Below are 20,558 nucleotides of genomic sequence, written 5' to 3' on the forward strand. Positions count from 1 at the left end.
GAAACATGGGCGATAAATAGTTGAGAAGAGAGCAGAAGCTGTCGAAATGTGGTGCTACAGAAGAATGCTGAAGATTAGATGGGTAGATCACATACCTAATGAGGAAGTATTGAATAGAATTAAGGAGAAGAGGAATTTACGGCAAAGCTTGACTAGAAGAAAGGATCGGTTGGTAGGACACGTTCTGAGGCATCAAGGGATAACCAGTTTAGTATTGGTGGGAAGCATGGAGGGTAAAATTCGTAGAGGGAGACCAAGAGATGAATACACTAAGCAAATTCAGAAGGATGTAGGTTGCAGTAGTTATTCGGAGATGAAGAAGCTTGCACAGGATGGAGTAGCATGGAGAACAGCTTCAAACCACTCTCTGGACTGAAGACCACAACTACAACGTTGTCCAAGAACCATTGCCTCAAAGATGGTGCTTTACGACAGGGTGCATTATCATGCTGATACACATACCGTTTCCGAACTGTTCCTCCATCGTACGCAGTACATACGGCTGTAAAATGTGTTCATATGCTTCCGCATGTTGTGTTTTCTTAAGCGCTATAAGGGAACCATACCCTAACCACGAAAATCACCGCCATACCTAACGCTACATCCTCCGTATTTCACTGTCGGCACTACACGCGATAGAAGGTAACTCTCTCCACTCATTCGCCAAGCACAGCCCTTCCATCGGACTGCCACAAAGTATAGCGTGATTCATCACTCCAAATCATTTGCTTCCAGTCATCCACCATCTAGTGTCGTCGGTCTTTACCATGTCTCAGGTGACGCTTAGCACAGAGTACAGTAATGTGTGGCTTACATGGAGCTGTTCGACCATGGTACCTCATTCTTCTTACCTCCGTATGCACTGTCTTTGTGCTCTCTGGACTGCTAGTAGAGTTTGGAAATCAACAGTGATTGCTTCTATCGACTTAATACGATTTTTACTGCCACCTCCGCAATGCTTGACGGTTCCTGCCCATCAGTACATGAAGTCTACCTGGTCTTGGTTCAGATGTAATTAGAATTATATATTAATATCTTCAACTGCCGGAACCGCGCTGCTGCTACGGTCGCAGGTTCGAATCCTGCTTCGGGCATGGATGTGTGTGATGTCCTTAGGTTAGTTAGGTTTAAGTAGTTCTAAGTCTAGGGGACTGATGACCTCGGATGTTAAGTCCCATAGTGCTCAGAGCCATTTGAACCATTTTGAACCTTCAACTGCTGACGGGCGTTGATATATACCAACGGGGACAGGTGAAAATGTGTACCCCACTCCGGACTCGAACCCGGGATTTCCTGCTTACATGGCAGACGCTCTATCCATCTGAGCCACCCAGGGCACAGAGGATAGTGCGAATGCAGGGATTATCTCGCGCACGCCTCCCGTGGGACCCACATTCTCATCTTATATGTCCACACACTACATTCGTAGTGTCCGTACCCAACACACTCATTACTCGTGGAAGACATTCTTACCAAGTACCGTAAGAGTTCGGGTAATATGTGTGCATGCGCACAGAAGAGGAACGTCATGGCCGGTATTGCCTGAACTATATACACTCCTGGAAATGGAAAAAAGAACACATTGACACCGGTGTGTCAGACCCACCATACTTGCTCCGGACACTGCGAGAGGGCTGTACAAGCAATGATCACACGCACGGCACAGCGGACACACCAGGAACCGCGGTGTTGGCCGTCGAATGGCGCTAGCTGCGCAGCATTTGTGCACCGCCGCCGTCAGTGTCAGCCAGTTTGCCGTGGCATACGGAGCTCCATCGCAGTCTTTAACACTGGTAGCATGCCGCGACAGCGTGGACGTGAACCGTATGTGCAGTTGACGGACTTTGAGCGAGGGCGTATAGTGGGCATGCGGGAGGCCGGGTGGACGTACCGCCGAATTGCTCAACACGTGGGGCGTGAGGTCTCCACAGTACATCGATGTTGTCGCCAGTGGTCGGCGGAAGGCGCACGTGCCCGTCGACCTGGGACCGGACCGCAGCGACGCACGGATGCACGCCAAGACCGTAGGATCCTACGCAGTGCCGTAGGGGACCGCACCGCCACTTCCCAGCAAATTAGGGACACTGTTGCTCCTGGGGTATCGGCGAGGACCATTCGCAACCGTCTCCATGAAGCTGGGCTACGTTCCCGCACACCGTTAGGCCGTCTTCCGCTCACGCCCCAACATCGTGCAGCCCGCCTCCAGTGGTGTCGCGACAGGCGTGAATGGAGGGACGAATGGAGACGTGTCGTGTTCAGCGATGAGAGTCGCTTCTGCCTTGGTGCCAATGATGGTCGTATGCGTGTTTGGCGCCGTGCAGGTGAGCGCCACAATCAGGACTGCATACGACCGAGGCACACAGGGCCAACACCCGGCATCATGGTGTGGGGAGCGATCTCCTACACTGGCCGTACACCACTGGTGATCGTCGAGGGGACACTGAATAGTGCACGGTACATCCAAACCGTCATCGAACCCATCGTTCTACCATTCCTAGACCGGCAAGGGAACTTGATGTTCCAACAGGACAATGCACGACCGCATGTATCCCGTGCCACCCAACGTGCTCTAGAAGGTGTAAGTCAACTACCCCGGCCAGCAAGATCTCCGGATCTGTCCCCCATTGAGCATGTTTGGGACTGGATGAAGCGTCGTCTCACGCGGTCTGCACGTCCAGCACGAACGCTGGTCCAACTGAGGCGCCAGGTGGAAATGGCATGGCCAGCCGTTCCACAGGACTACATCCAGCATCTGTACGATCGTCTCCATGGGAGAATAGCAGCCTGCATTGCTGCGAAAGGTGGATATACACTGTACTAGTGCCGACATTGTGCGTGCTCTGTTGCCTGTGTCTATGTGCCTGTGGTTCTGTCAGTGTGATCATGTGATGTATCTGACCCCAGGAATGTGTCAATAAAGTTTCCTCTTCCTGGGACAATGAATTCACGGTGTTCTTATTTCAATTTCCAGGAGTGTACTTATAACAGACACCATATCCATATAAGTATATGGTTTAGATGTGGTTGTTCTTTGCGTTTCCACTTTACAATTACATCACCAACAGCCGACTTGGAGAGGTTTAGAAGGTTTCAAATGTCCCTGATGGATGTGCTGCTCGGGTGACATCCAATGACTAGTCCACGTTCGAAGTCACTGAGCTCTCCTACCGACCCGTTTCACTGTTACTGCATCTCTACTGACAACACAATACTCCCCGCCTCCTTTTATAGCGGCAGCTGTGGCTCTCGTGACATCTAACAGTTACGTCAGCGTTACGTAGCGATGTCCGGATACTTTTGATCAATAGTGTCTTCCCAAGTGTCCATCCTGATTTGCAACTCCTCGGTTCTACGATGACAGTCTTACTTGTCTTCGTCAGATTCTGGGAGCGATGTTACTAGACGTGTGTTCCGTCTCGCCAATTTTTTTAAATTTTATTTTCTGCCGTTTAAAGTTGACCTGTCACCTAGTGGCTAAGGCAGGTTGTGTTTTCACAATATTAAATTGTACATGTACTTAAAATCAAGCTTATTTGTTCTCTCAGTGTTTTAACACATTTGCAGCTGCATATACTTGCAAACTTAAAACTAATTAGGATAATGAAATGTTTAAAATTAACAAGTTATGTGTTAAGAAGATAGGAAGCTAGGAAGATAGGAGAGTCTTTAGATTTGTAGAATGCCGTCACCGGTACTGTCCAGGAGCTAGTATTTCAAAGAGACATTGAGCCTGCAGTTCCTGGATAGCGAAGCACTGCTTTCATCTGGAGTTCCAAGTGATATGCGTCAAAGTCTTTGTTCCGCAAGACTTACACACGATTGTAATTTCACTGCACACAACCGACTTATTTGATTTTAAAGGTATTGCTGAAATATTGTTGTCAATACAGGCGTGTAAAACCTCCAAATACAGTATGATCAAAGTGTCTCATACTAATCCATCTCAGATAGATACTAAAAATTCCTAATCTGAAACAGAATAATGGAAAAAATATCCTAGTGTATTCAAAAGGGGAAAGACCACCGTTGACGTGTGCCATGCTGCACTTCATACGAAATATCAACCACGTTTATCAGTTGCAAAACAGAAAGACCTGTTGAAGATGTTGGCGTTTCTTCCTTACATGAAAAGAAGTTCTGCAACAAACTTGGCAACATCTGATCGCAAGAATGGAGTTGTGTTAGAAACAGAAATTAATACTGCGAGAATTTTTCTTGAATATAATGTTGTTATTCTCTTGTAAAAAAAGCAACAGGTATTAGAAATGGTTTTTAATGGATACAGCTTTGCTAGTTGAAATTTAACTGCAATATTTCTGTACTTGTATCGACAGAAATAAACCGTAGTGACTCAGGATTAATGGCACTTGAAAGAGAAAACATTCTTATTGGCACTTAGAACCAGTCAGTTGCCTGGAGTGTCAGCCAATACATTCTTAGCACATTACTTACATTACAATGTGTCTCGTTAGTTTTTACAGTGAGGAGGTGAGGAGCGCAATTCTCTGCTACCAGAATAACTTCTCAGTTGTTTGGATACAAGTAAGTTATGTACAAAGAGATATACATTGCTTTTTATTCTCCTTACAAACGTGAGATTTGGCAAATAAAACGTTTGATGTCTCCACCCTTCATTTATAAATTATACACAAAAACCCTCCTCGTGAATCAGTCTATATATTGGTGAAAACCGAATCAAAACCGTTGCAGTATCTCCTGGTTTAGTCTTCACACACAGACAGAAAAATGCGACGGAGACTAATTTCGTAAAAGCATCTCAACAAATCGCGGTATTTATTTATTTTTCGTGCTTCATGTTTTATTTACCCTAATGATAATTCGGTTTGTAAGTAGCCTGTTTATGTGTTTGTATGTTGGCAGCGCTATAGACTGCATTAATATTGCTGAGAGAACTGTGTGCTCTCGGTAAGAGGCTCCGTGGTTGGACGAACTAGCAGTTAGCAGTTAGCGAGCGAACGGCTTGGACATGTGTCCTTGGTGGAGACTTAGTGTTGGTAGGACATGCATTGTAAAATAAGGATGGATGTAGTTGGAAACGTTTGGGTAGAGGAATTATTGACAACTATATAATTTTTGGAACTGGATGTCACATATACAGGGCTATTACAAATGATTGAAGCGATTTCATAAATTCACTGTAGCTCCATTCATTGATATATGGTCACGACACACTACAGATACGTAGAAAAACTCATAAAGTTTTGTTCGGCTGAAGCCGCACTTCAGGTTTCTGCCGCCAGAGCGCTCGAGAGCGCAGTGAGACAAAATGGCGACAGGAGCCGAGGAAACGTATGTCGTGCTTGAAATGCACTCACATCAGTCAGTCATAACAGTGCAACGACACTTCAGGACGAAGTTCAACAAAGATCCACCAACTGCTAACTCCATTCGGCGATGGTATGCGCAGTTTAAAGCTTCTGGATGCCTCTGTAAGGGGAAATCAACGGGTCGGCCTGCAGTGAGCGAAGAAACGATTGAACGCGTGCGGGCAAGTTTCACGCGTAGCCCGCGGAAGTCGACGAATAAAGCAAGCAGGGAGCTAAACGTACCACAGCCGACGGTTTGGAAAATCTTACGGAAAAGGCTAAAGCAGAAGCCTTACCGTTTACAATTGCTACAAGCCCTGACACCCGATGACAAAGTCAAACGATTTGAATTTTCGGCGCGGTTGCAACAGCTCATGGAAGAGGATGCGTTCAGTGCGAAACTTGTTTTCAGTGATGAAGCAACATTTTTTCTTAATGGTGAAGTGAACAGACACAATGTGCGAATCTGGGCGATAGAGAATCCTCACGCATTCGTGCAGCAAATTCGCAATTCACCAAAAGTTAACGTGTTTTGTGCAATCTCACGGTTTAAAGTTTACGGCCCCTTTTTCTTCTGCGAAAAAAACGTTACAGGACACGTGTATCTGGACATGCTGGAAAATTGGCTCATGCCACAACTGGAGACCGACAGCGCCGACTTCATCTTTCAACAGGATGGTGCTCCACCGCACTTCCATCAAGATGTTCGGCATTTCTTAAACAGGAGATTGGAAAACCGATGGATCGGTCGTGGTGGAGATCATGATCAGCAATTCATGTCATGGCCTCCACGCTCTCCCGACTTAACCCCATGCGATTTCTTTCTGTGGGGTTATGTGAAAGATTCAGTGTTTAAACCTCCACTACCAAGAAACGTGCCAGAACTGCGAGCTCGCATCAACGATGCTTTTGAACTCATTGATGTGGACATGCTGCGCCGAGTGTGGGAGGGACTTGATTATCGGCTTGATGTCTGCCGAATCACTAAAGGGGCACATATCGAACATTTGTGAATGTCTAAAAAAACTTTTTGAGTTTTTGTATGTGTGTGCAAAGCATTGTGAAAATATCTCAAATAATAAAGTTATTGTAGAGCTGTGAAATCGCTTCAATCATTTGTAATAACCCTGTATATAAGGTAAAATCTGCTAAATACATTGTTTGCTCTTCAACAAAATCTATCTTTTGCTAACCATATGCCTCCTAGTAGTTAGAGCCTACAGTAGTTACAATCATTTTATTTAGTGGCTGTAGTTGATGCTTGCTGCAATTGCTGTAGTTCGTGTTATAAAGAATTTCTGTGAGGTAAGTGACTTATGAAAAGTATGGGTTATTGTTAGGATTTCTTCCAATTCAGGGCCATTCTTTTGTGTTAATTAATGGAAGCCATGTTGTCATTGTATAGCAGTCAGATTGCGTTGGGCTTGTATATTGTGGGTAATAAATGAATAGGTTAATTCTGAGTTGTCATTGTCAGGGAAAATTCCGTAGTTCAGTGTTGAAATGATAAAAATAAATAAACACTTAAAAGCTTCACCTGCAACGGATGGCTGCTGGCCATCTGTACGAGGACTACAGTGGGTCTGCACCTTTGGTGGCCCGTTAGTACCATAATCTCTACAAGGACTACAGTAGATCTGCACCTTTGGTGGCACATTACTACCATAACCTCTACAAAGACTACAGTGGGTCTGAACCTTTGGTGGCCTGTTACTGCCATAATCTTTACAAGGACTACAGTGGGTCTGCACCTTTGGTGGCCTGTTACTGCCATAATCTTTACAAGGACTACAGTGGGACTGCACCTTTGTTGGGCCGTTACTACCATAATCTCTACAAGGACTACTGTGGGTCTGCTCTGTGGTGACCCACCAATTCTAACAATATTCTTCAAGACTTCGACTGATTCTGCTGAGAGTCTGCTCTGCTGTGGCCCATTACCAGTCTTATGATATTAACTGAAATCTTTATGTCAAATGAGTACTGTGTTTCCCTGGGGAGGACAACACTACTTCTTCAAGACTGCATGGTTGTCCACTACTTACATGTGCATTTTCATATACTGCTCAGCCTTTGTGCATATAATTTCCGTAGACTTATTTTCTGCTGTATAGAACTGTCTGTAGGGACTGTGAGGAGAATTTTCACTTTATTGATCGACAGCATATTACTTAACCTTTGTACGCATCTGATCTATTTGATATTGTTAATATAAAAAAATTTAACAACTTTGTCTTGGCCACTGCCTAAAACACTTTGTAAAATTTTTTGAGGGGATCAGGGGGGCTATGTCAGTAGCTTGCTTACATGTTGGCAGCGCCCTCTGTAAGAGACTCCGTGGTTGGACGGACTAGCAGTTAGCAGTTAATTGTTTGAAGCCATGTTACATTGCATAGCAGTCAGATCGCGTTGGGCTTGTATAATGTTGGTAATAAATGAATAGGTTAGGTTTGAGTTGTCATTTTCAGGGAAAATTTCGTAGTTCAGTGTTGAAATTATAAAAATAAGTAGACACTAAGAAGTTTCACCCACTCAGTTATTTCAGTGGACACACACAAACAAGTTTCAGGTTTCCTTACGTCTTACAGAAAGAGCTACGGTCTTGTTGGTACTGGTGAATTAAGCACATAAGGAACCGATGTATGTCTTACATTGTTTCATCGAGACGTCGCAGTGGTATTTTTGTCTGCTCATAGGTTGGAGGAAAAGGTACAAACCTCCATGACGCTTCCGCTGTTTCGGTTTTGAGGAGTCGTCTTGAATTATTCCACACAAACCCTACGACTGTTCCTTCAAAGATTATATGGTCGATACTTCCGGCTGTACCTGTCAGCGCTGGCAATGACTGCTATTTAGTGACCCTACTGTCGGTATAGCTTCATCTACATCTGTGGTTCCCAACCTTTATGAGACTGTTTCCCCTGATTGCAATCAGATATTGTCTAGTACCCCCACCAACCATCAACAACATTAACGCCTAACCGAACTTTAGAATGAAAAAGAATCTTCTTTGAAAGCTTTTACTTTTTAAATGATATTTAGTTTTCGTAGGTGTCTTATTAAACCCCGAAATAATGATTGATGAATAATTGGTACCGCTTAATTCTAACAACATTCTTTTTTTTATATTTGTAGAAAGATGAAGTAATTCTCAGTGCATCGCGAGTGTTACCTACAACTCTTCTGCAGAAAAGAAAGCTAATTATCCACATTGATGGTAAATACTTATTACACAACGTGCTTCCTCTGCACCACTGTTGTTCGTAGTGACACTTGCTTTACTCACACCCTGCAACCTCATTTCATTTTAAAATCAATCAACTATACCTACTGCTTGTGTACTACTAGATTCCTGGACTCCTTACCCCCGAAATGGTAGAAATTGGAAGACTTTAGGCTGCCAATGCTTGGCGTCTGACCACTGCCGCACAGTAGTAGCCATTAAATAATTACAGCTGTACCGAGCGAGGTGGCGCGGTGGTTAGCACACTGGATTCGCATTCAGGAGAACCACGGTTGAAACCCGCGTCCGGCCATCCTGATTTAGGTATTTCATGCTTTTCCCAAATCGCTTCAGGCAAATGCCGGCTTTGTTCCTTTGAAATGGCACGGCTGACTTCCTTCCCCAACCTTCCCTAATCCGATGAGGCCGATGACCTCGCTATTTGGTCCACTCCCCCAAATTAGCCAACCAACCAGCCAATTACTGCTATGCTGAGATTTCAGTTAGCTCGTTTATTGTAGCGAAGTGAATAATGAAGCAGTTTCTGGTCCATTGTGGGAATTACATACATTTCAGAGAAGGTATATTCATGAGATATTTAAGCATTTGTGTATCAGTTTTTCTGTCACAGATGGATGATTCAAAGTATACGTGCCGCAGGTGGACTATGTGAGGAACAAGGAAGTTGATGTTCATACATTCGTTTCACAAGCTGTAACCCCCACCACATTGCCTCACCCATTAATGCTAGCAATACTGGAGTATCACGAAATTGTGATGATAATAATAATGTCTTTTTGAAAATAGTTGAGTTTCGAAACCCAAAAATTACTGATTTTTTTTGACCTCTTAGAAAATTTAATTTCACCCCTCCGGGGGTAATTACCCCCAGGTTGGGAACCACTGCCTTACGTTATTTGACTGTAATGTGATTCAGATTTATTCTCTTAACTCAGCTAAATACAAATAAAATTATTGCTTTTTTCTTGTGTTATTTAATGGGACGACAGTCTCTGGTTTTACGTTTACATTTAACGGTTTCACACATGTTCTACAGCCATCTTCAGACCACTGTTACAACGTATGTAGCCTCGTAACCCAGATCTGGAGATGGCTGTAGATCATAGCTAAAACTGATAACTGTAAAAGTAAAACCAGTGACTGTCATCCGGTTAAATAATAGAAGGAAAGTAGTTATTTTATCATTAGAAGCGTTCTGCAAAATGACAATTATGCCGTATTTCGCAAAATAAATAAAATTGATTTGTATCATGTATGTAACTTCTTTCAACAGCTCTATATTACGGTTTTCTTCATTATGCACTAAATTTGAAAGAATTGAAACGTTTGTGGAGAACTGAATGACTTTTATCTTCGAGTGAAGTGAAACACATAACAACGACATCTTACAATCTAGTTGTTTAAATTAATTTAAGAAAAGATGAAAACAAATGCTTTAAATTCTGGTGGGTAGGCCCTCGTTCTACAAAGTAAATTACCACTTGGCAGAAACGTGTGAATGTTTTTGTTTCCTAGTAGTAAGAGTGAACTAAAAAAAGGACTTTGTCAAAATGTTTCCAAACACTATGCACATTTACAAAACTATAGTTTTTTACTGCAGGGTGCGGCAAAAATACCTATAAGTGACGGAAGGCCGAAACTCCGACGAGAGAGGATTAGATAAACAAGATCTCGGTTACGAAAATGTTTTGAAGTCTTATCGTTTGTTGGTCAGATAATTAATCCTGCGCCGATAACGATACTGTGATGGAGTTTCCAAAACGTTGTCTAACTCCAGGTGAACTGAGCAGTTGTCTTCCAATTTCTTGGCGTGATGAAAGTAGTACGAAAGTAAAAAATAGGAAGGAAGATCAGCGTTGATCATCCCGTAGAAACCGAATTAATTAGGCACGGAGTACAAGATCGGATTTGGGAAGGTAGGGAAAGAAATCTACAGTGTCATTTTCAAGGGAAACATTCCAACATTTGTCTAAAGAGATTTAAGGAAAGCACGAGAAACCTAAATCTGAATGGCCAGGTGCAAAACTGAACCGCATTTCTCCCGGATGCGAGTTAAGTGTTTTAGCGATTGCGCCATCTCGATCGCTAAAGTAGCCAGATATATGTAATTATCGCTATTGTGAGAGTCATGATGGTCACCACCTGCACCGTTAGTACAGTGATGCGCATTAAAACTGCAACACCATGAAAATAGCATGCAACACGCACCAGATTATCACGAAGTGTGCAATATGTTTGGATATACAAATGATCAGTATTTCATAGCAACCACAGACAGTAAATAAAGAGTAAGCTTATCTACAGGGTGTTTCAAAAATGACCGGTATATTTGAAACGGCAATACAAACTAAACGAGCTGCGATAGAAATACACCGTTTGTTGCAATATGCTTGGGACAACAGTACATTTTCAGGCAGACAAACTTTCGAAATTACAGTAGTCACAATTTTCAACAACAGATGGCGCTGCGGTCTGGGAAACTCTATAGTACGATATTTTCCACATATCCACCATGCATAGCAATAATATGGCGTAGTCTCTGAATGAAATTACCCGAAACCTTTGACAACGTGTCTGGCGGAATGGCTTCACATGCAGATGAGATGTACTGCTTCAGCTGTTCAATTGTTTCTGGATTCTGGCGGTACACCTGGTCTTTCAAGTGTCCCCACAGAAAGAACTCACAGGGGTTGATGTCTGGCGAATAGGGAGGCCAATCCACGCCGCCTCCTGTATGTTTCGGATAGCCCAAAGCAATCACACGATCATCGAAATATTCATTCAGGAAATTAAAGACGTCGGCCGTGCGATGTGGCCGGGCACCATCTTGCATAAACCACGAGGTGTTCGCAGTGTCGTCTAAGGCAATTTGTACCGCCACAAATTCACGAAGAATGTCCAGATAGCGTGATGCAGTAATCGTTTCGGATCTGAAAAATGGGCCAATGATTCCTTTGGAAGAAATGGCGGCCCAGACCAGTACTTTTGAGGATGCAGGGACGATGGGACTGCAACATGGGGCTTTTCGGTTCCCCATATGCGCCAGTTCTGTTTATTGACGAAGCCGTCCAGGTAAAAATAAGCTTCATCAGTAAACCAAATGCTGCCCACATGCATATCGCCGTCATCAATCCTGTGCACTATATCGTTAGCGAATGTCTCTCGTGCAGCAATGGTAGCGGCGCTGAGGGGTTGCCGCGTTTGAATTTTGTATGGATAGAGGTGTAAACTCTGGCGCATGAGACGATACGTGGACGTTGGCTTCATTTGGACTGCAGCTGCAACACGGCGAACGGAAACCCGAGGCCGCTGTTGGATCACCTGCTGCACTAGCTGCGCGTTGCCCTCTGTGGTTGCCATACGTGGTCGCCCTACCTTTCCAGCATGTTCATCCGTCACGTTCCCAGTCCGTTGAAATTTTTCAAACAGATCCTTTATTGTATCGCTTTTCGGTCCTTTGGTTACATTAAACCTCCGTTGAAAACTTCGTGCCGGCCGAAGTGGCCGTGCGGTTAAAGGCGCTGCAGCCTGGAACCGCAAGACCGCTACGGTCGCAGTTTCGAATCCTGCCTCGGGCATGGATGTTTGTGATGTCCTTAGGTTAGTTAGGTTTAACTAGTTCTAAGCTCTAGGGGACTAATGACCTCAGCAGTTGAGTCCCATAGTGCTCAGAGCCATTTGAACCATTTTTTGAAAACTTCGTCGTGTTGCAACAACACTGTGTTCTAGGCGGTGGAATTCCAACACCAGAAAAATCCTCTGTTCTAATGAATAAACCATGTTGTCTACAGCACACTTGCACGTTGTGAACAGCACACGCTTACAGCAGAAAGACGACGTACAGAATGGCGCACTCACAGACTGCGTTGTCTTCTATATCTTTCACATCACTTGCAGCGCCATCTGTTGTTGAAAATTGTAACTACTGTAATTTCGAAAGTTTGTCCGCCTGAAAATGTACTGTTGTCCCAAGCATATTGCAACAAACGGTGTATTTCTATCGCTGCTCGTTTAGTTTTTATTGCCGTTTCAAATATACCGGTCATTTTTGAAACACCCTGTACATTTTGTACATAAAGAAACATTATGCACCAAGTTTATCATTCAGAAACGGCGTTTGACAGCCTAGTGCCCCAACCTCGATTAAAAGTTAATCGCGGTTAAATCGGATCTAATTCTGTGTCAACACAAGATTCTGGTGCACCGACCTTAGTTTAAGTTAAACGAGGGAGTTGACCGCCGTTAAATTTGACCGTAGCTTACTCCCGGTTTCCGCGAGACGACCAGGATTTTATAAGTGGACGGTATTAAGATGGCGGCGCGTTTCGATGTACTGAGACAGACTCAAAACATCGCACACCGTACCTTATACGTAAGATGAACCTAGAAAGTTTATTACTTCATGAATCAAATTTACCAGGAGTAGAATTAAATTGTCCCTTCATATGTGAACCCCAAGAAATAATGAGCAGATGGGAAGAATATATAGAATGGCTATACGCTGCAAGCAGCCGACCAAGTGAAGAAGACCTTTGGATAGAAGAAGAAGATAAAGTTACAGGTGATGACAAAGGAAATGCAATACTAACTAGTGAGATTGAAGAATCTATGAAGGAGATGAAAAATGGAAAGGCAATGGGAATTGATGAGATTCTTGCGGAACTGTTAAAGCTATTGGAGAAAGAAGGGAAAAGGGAGTTGATTGAATTGTGTAATCAAATATAGATGACAGGAAAATGGCCAAAGGACTTTACAGAAAGTGCCTTAATACCTATAGAAAAGAAAAAGAACAGCATAAAGTGTGAGGAACATAGAACAGTGAGTCTGATATCGCATGCAGCCAAAATCTTGCTGAGGACGCTTAACAGAAGGTTATATGGAAAGCTGAATTGGGAAATAGGAGATGAACAATTTGGTTTCAGGTGAGAAGTGGGAACTAGAGATGCCACTGGGCTTCTGAGAGTGATAGGGGAGAGGTACATGAAGAAGAAAAGGAAGGTGTATGTTGTGTTCATTGATCTTGAAAAGGCTTTTCACTGTGTCAGATGGGACAAACTGATGGAAATCCTAAGGAAACATGGAGTTGACTGGAGGGATAGACGGCTAATTAGAAATTTATATTTGAATCAGAGAGCAAGAGGAAGAATAGAGGTTGTGATGAGTGGAGAAATAGAACTCGAAAGAGGTGCAAGAGGCTTAACCCATTACAAGACCTGCCGTAAGGCAGAATACCATACTGGTACTAATCTTATGTGACCACACTGCCCATTTTTCTGTGACAAGGGGACCACACTACAATCGGATTTTTGTACTTTTTTATATTTATGGTACGCGAAGTTCAAAAGTCAAATGTACCTCTTCCGAAGTACTCCGATTTAACTCTCAAAAATTCTCAATAAGATCGATTTCTAAGATTTTCACCTAAAATAAAGCAGATTCTTTTGGACAAGCAGTGTGGCTCTGTGGTATTGAAAACATCGATCATGTGAACTTGCACTTTTCTCACATTACACACTGAATGCTTTGGATCAAGGCAATCAGGTAGATGCAGTATTTCTTGGTTACCGAAAAGCATTTGGCTCAGTACAACATCTAAACTTATTGTCAAAAGTTCGATCATATGGGATATGAAGTCAATTTTGTGACGGGATTGAGGATTTTTTGGTAGGGAAGAGACAGCATGTTATCTTGGATGGAGATTTATCGTCAGGTGTAGAAACAGACAATATTAATAGTAAGATCTGGATTTTGCAGATGATGCATTTATTTGTAATGAAGTACTGTCTGAAAGAGGCTGCATGAATATTCAGTCAGATCTTGATAAGGTTTCAATGTGGTGCAGAGATTACAACTTGCTTTAAATGTTCAGAAATGTAAAACTGTGCACTTCACAAAACGAAAAAGCATACTATCCTATGACTATAATATCAATGAGTCAGTGTTGGAATCGGTCAACTCTTACAAATACCTGGGTGTAACACGCTGTATTTGTAGGGATATGAAATGGAGTGATCACATAGGCTCATTCGTGGGTAAAGCAGATGGTAGACTTCAGTTTATTGGTAGAATACTGGGGAAGTGCAATCAGTTTACGAAGAAGATCGCTTAAAAAGTCGCTCATGTGACTCATCCTAGAATATTGCTCAAGTGTGTAGGACCCGTACCAAATAGGACAAACAGGAGATACTGAACATACATTGAGAAGGGGAGCACAAATGGTCACAGATTTGTTTAATCCGTGGGAGAGTGTCACCGAGATACTGAAGGAACTGAACAGAAAGACTCTTGAAGACAGCAGTAAACTATCCCGAGAGAGTCTATTAACAAAGTATCAAGAACCGGCTTTAAATGGTGACTCTAATATACTACAGTCCCTACGAATCGCTCACGTAGGAATCGTGAGAATAAGATTAGAATAATTACTGGACGCACAGAGACATTCAAACCATCATTCTTCCCACGATCCATACGTGAACGGAACAGGAAGAGACCCTAATAACTGGTACAATGGGATGTACCCTCTGACACGCACCACACGGTGGTTTTTAGAGTAGAGATGTGGATGCAGATGTTAGCCTCCTGTCGTGACCTAACTCGATGCAGAGTGTGTTTAAGTGTCGCCTGGGCCAGCGCATTCTTCAGATCTCCCAAAAAAAAAAAAAAAAAAAGTGTGAAATCTTATGGGGCTTAACTGCTAAGGTCATCAGTCCCTAAGCTTACACACTACTTAACCTAAATTATCCTAAGGACAAACACACACACCCATGCCCGAGGGAGGACTCGAACCTCCGCTGGGACCTTCTCCCACCAGTCGAAAACATCTGGTCATGAGTTGCTGACAGACTGGTACGCCATCTCTTGCCCGCCACTAAGACTGATTAATTCTGGCATAGGTATGAAGTAGCATGGTATGATGTTACCATATATGTCATACGGGCTCAGCTCACGTTGATGCCCAGCCGGATTAGAGGCACTTTTACTACCAGAGGTGGCAGCTCCGAGCACTAAATCACACACTCTGTATACTCCCAAACCAGTTAAACATTACTTATACTGTTCTCGGATATCCAGCCGGGTGCAGTCGTTTTCGTAGCACGATATTTCGACAGCGCGCTTTTTTCCAGTTGCTAGGCACCCTTCGTTGCTCCAGCGACCTATGATAAACTGTTGTTAGAAGGGGAGAAGATCTTCCGCATAATCTTTGAGGAATCTTACACGTATCTCGTCTGGTCCTGATGCCTTTCCACTACTGAGCGATTGTAGCATCATTTCTATTCCACTCGGTTATCTCAATATCTGCCATTTAGACGTTCGTACGATGATTGAAAGGAAGTACCCTGTTACGATCTTCCGCGGTGAAACAAGTTCGGAAGACCAAATTTAGTTTTTCGGCCTTCTCTCTGTTATCTACCGTTTCGATGCATTTATAGTCATTGAGTGACTGAATACCTGATATCGAACCACTTAGTAATTTTGCGTAAGACCAATACCTCTTAGGCTTTTTACTCAGGTCGGTTGATAAAATTTTATTTTCAAAATCACTTAACGTTTCTCTCATTGCTCTCCTCACTCTCATTTTCTCTTCGTTCAGCTTTTGTTTGTCTGCTAGGTTTTGACTTCTCTTGAATCTGTGATGAAGCTCTCTTTGTTTACTTAGCAGTTTTCTAACACGGCCATTAAGCCACGGTAGGTCTTTCGAATCCCTTGAGAACTTGCTCAGAACGTACTTGTCTAAGGCAAACTGAACGACGCTTTTGAATTATTTCATTTTTTTGTACTCCTCATCTTCGTTCTCAGCACTGAATATTTGATGTCAATTACTTAGATACTCTTCAGTTTTTATCCTGTCACTTTTGCTAAGCCAAACAATATTTTGGCGTTCCAAGCTTTCATAAAATTCCTTGTAATACCCGTGGAGTTGCTATCGCAGCCTTATGGTCACGGATAACTTCCTCTACGTTAATTGATTCGATAAGTTCAAGTCTGTTCGTTGCTATGAGATCTAAGACGTTACTTCTCGAAATGGTTCTCGGAGTAATTTTCAAACAAGGCTTTCAGAATAATGTCACACGAACCTCTGTCTCTGGCACCAGAGGAAAAATGCTAACATGACTCTCCCAATCTAAGCCTGACAAGTCGAAGTCATCCCGTATTACAGTGGAGTGATCAGGAAGGCCATTAACGATATTCTGCAAGTTTTCTCTGAAGCGCTCTACCACTATAGCTCCTCACCCAGGCAGTCTACCAAAACATCCCATTACCATTTTTGAACGACCTTTGATGCTTAACTTCACCCAGATTAATTCACACTCGGAATCCGTGGTAACCTCGCTAGATACTATCGTATTATTTACTGCAATAAATACAATCCTACCATTGGCGATTGACGTATCTTTACGACAAATATTCCAATCTGAATTTAGTATTTTGTTATTATTCTCATCAGGTCTCAACCAGCCTTCTGTTGCTAATATTATCTTGACATTATAAGCGTCAATATGCGATACTAATTTTGGGACCTTTCCTTGGATGCTCCTGCGGTTTTTAATATGATATTAATCTTTTCTATATCTGATCTGCGAGGACGAGCATTCTCTCATAACGTTATGGCTGATGTGTCTTCAATTTTTGCAGGCAATTCGATTCTGATCCAAAGCAGGGGTTCCTCTGAGTTAAAAAACCGCATGTGCACGCCACACATACTACACTGCTCTAGTAGCCACTGTCTGTGTTTACTGCACTTCTGATATACACTCCTGGAAATGGAAAAAAGAACACAATGACACCGGTGTGTCAGACCCACCATACTTGCTCCGGACACTGCGAGAGGGCTGTACAAGCAATGATCACACGCACGGCACAGCGGACACACCAGGAACCGCGGTGTTGGCCGTCGAATGGCGCTAGCTGCGCAGCATTTGTGCACCGCCGCCGTCAGTGTCAGCCAGTTTGCCGTGGCATACGGAGCTCCATCGCAGTCTTTAACACTGGTAGCATGCCGCGACAGCGTGGACGTGAACCGTATGTGCAGTTGACGGACTTTGAGCGAGGGCGTATAGTGGGCATGCGGGAGGCCGGGTGGACGTACCGCCGAATTGCTCAACACGTGGGGCGTGAGGTCTCCACAGTACATCGATGTTGTCGCCAGTGGTCGGCGGAAGGTGCACGTGCCCGTCGACCTGGGACCGGACCGCAGCGACGCACGGATGCACGCCAAGACCGTAGGATCCTACGCAGTGCCGTAGGGGACCGCACCGCCACTTCCCAGCAAATTAGGGACACTGTTGCTCCTGGGGTATCGGCGAGGACCATTCGCAACCGTCTCCATGAAGCTGGGCTACGGTCCCGCACACCGTTAGGCCGTCTTCCGCTCACGCCCCAACATCGTGCAGCCCGCCTCCAGTGGTGTCGCGACAGGCGTGAATGGAGGGACGAATGGAGACGTGTCGTGTTCAGCGATGAGAGTCGCTTCTGCCTTGGTGCCAATGATGGTCGTATGCGTGTTTGGCGCCGTGCAGGTGAGCGCCACAATCAGGACTGCATACGACCGAGGCACACAGGGCCAACACCCGGCATCATGGTGTGGGGAGCGATCTCCTACACTGGCCGTACACCACTGGTGATCGTCGAGGGGACACTGAATAGTGCACGGTACATCCAAACCGTCATCGAACCCATCGTTCTACCATTCCTAGACCGGCAAGGGAACTTGATGTTCCAACAGGACAATGCACGTCCGCATGTATCCCGTGCCACCCAACGTGCTCTAGAAGGTGTAAGTCAACTACCCTGGCCAGCAAGATCTCCGGATCTATCCCCCATTGAGCATGTTTGGGACTGGATGAAGCGTCGTCTCACGCGGTCTGCACGTCCAGCACGAACGCTGGTCCAACTGAGGCGCCAGGTGGAAATGGCATGGCAAGCCGTTCCACAGGACTACATCCAGCATCTCTACGATCGTCTCCATGGGAGAATAGCAGCCTGCATTGCTGCGAAAGGTGGATATACACTGTACTAGTGGCGACATTGTGCATGCTCTGTTGCCTGTGTCTATGTGCCTGTGGTTCTGTCAGTGTGATCATGTGATGTATCTGACCCCAGGAATGTGTCAATAAAGTTTCCCCTTCCTGGGACAATGAATTCACGGTGTTCTTATTTCAGTTTCCAGGAGTGTATTAAGAGGAACTCTGCAGTTCTCCACCAAATGGCGGAGGTCGAGAAATTCGCACCCGATAGCGTCGCAGAGTCTTCTGAGCCTCTGGTTTAGACCTTCCACTGTGCTCCAGACCAGTGGACCACAATCGAGCCTGAGTGCGATTCTACAAACGGTGAGCTCAGCCTGCAACCTGCGTGTGATTCTAGCTGTCTTCATCAAATCGGCCATTCGCCGAAAGGAACTGAGGATGCCCTCAGAACCCAAGTGGCAGGCGTCATTCGTGTTGATAAGTGCCACTATTTGCAGTCGATTGCACCCAGTGCTCTTGATAGCCGTCTGCAAGATCCCCTCCACGTCTTGGACGAGACCCCTGGCAAACAGTATCATAGTTTAAAACCTCATGTGGGTGCGGGTAGAAGGAACATATTGTTCACCAATGACGCACTTCCACTGATACAGCGACTGCTTGTGGATTGCTAGTGACAGGGAGATGCGAGAAGTTGGAGGCGTTGTTTACGAAAGTACCCTACTCCTCCTTTAGATATCTCTTTATTAACATCACATTTTTTAGAGGACGTAGCCTCATCTGATCGCTTAAAATACGGCTCTTGGATGATGATGTTGGTTTGTGATGCGCTCAACACCGTAGCCATCAGCGCCCACCGATTTTCCTCCCATCCGGATAATTGCTTCGTGGTGCGGGATTTTTTCTTAGAGTGTATTTACTTCTCGATAAAATTTATTGTAAATAAGTGTATTTATTTCAGGCAATTGCTCATTTCAAAAATTCAGTAATAGTAATAAGAACACTCTGCATGAATACTTAAAGTCACTTATTTTAGTCCAGTATGGTATCCATTTTTGACGAACATACATTTTCAGTAACTTGTCACAGGCCATAAATAGTTTAGCTACTAATAAAATACAGTTCCAGAACAGCCTTTACGACTTATTGGGACCAACTGCTTTCATTACATCTAGGAGTACTTTATAAGGAGATCCAATTGATTATTATTTACCATATCATATAATGAGAAGAAAATGCAGTAACCGACTTCTTCTCATCTAAAGTACATTAATATGACTGGATTAGTAAATATTTTTTATTGTTGTCATTCAACAATGCTTGGTTAATATCCTAGAAATTGTATTGTGTACTTTAAATTTGATATATACATGACAGCTATTGTATTACTTTGTAAATAAAAATCAATTTGAATTTTTTTGACAATTTCGGAGTCACGAGGACGTCCTCACCATAGGACCTACGTCTATGGAACGAACAACATATCTCATCTAAGGCGAACGGAATGGCTCTTCAGAGCTCAGAAATCACTGCAGCGTGCAAAAACATAAAATGGTCTCGCTAAAGGTAGTTAACCTTATCACACGTTCATACACTCCTGGAAATTGAAATAAGAACACCGTGAATTCATTGTCCCAGGAAGGGGAAACTTTATTGACACATTCCTGGGGTCAGATACATCACATGATCACACTGACAGAACCACAGGCACATAGACACAGGCAACAGAGCATGCACAATGTCGGCACTAGTACAGTGTATATCCACCTTTCGCAGCAATGCAGGCTGCTATTCTCCCATGGAGACGATCGTAGAGATGCTGGATGTAGTCCTGTGGAACGGCTTGCCATGTCATTTCCACCTGGCGCCTCAGTTGGACCAGCGTTCGTGCTGGACGTGCAGACCGCGTGAGACGACGCTTCATCCAGTCCCAAACATGCTCAATGGGGGACAGATCCGGAGATCTTGCTGGCCAGGGTAGTTGACTTACACCTTCTAGAGCACGTTGGGTGGCACGGGATACAT

This window comes from Schistocerca americana, chromosome X (genome assembly GCF_021461395.2).
Source record: "Schistocerca americana isolate TAMUIC-IGC-003095 chromosome X, iqSchAmer2.1, whole genome shotgun sequence".
Lineage (NCBI taxonomy): Eukaryota > Metazoa > Arthropoda > Insecta > Orthoptera > Acrididae > Schistocerca > Schistocerca americana.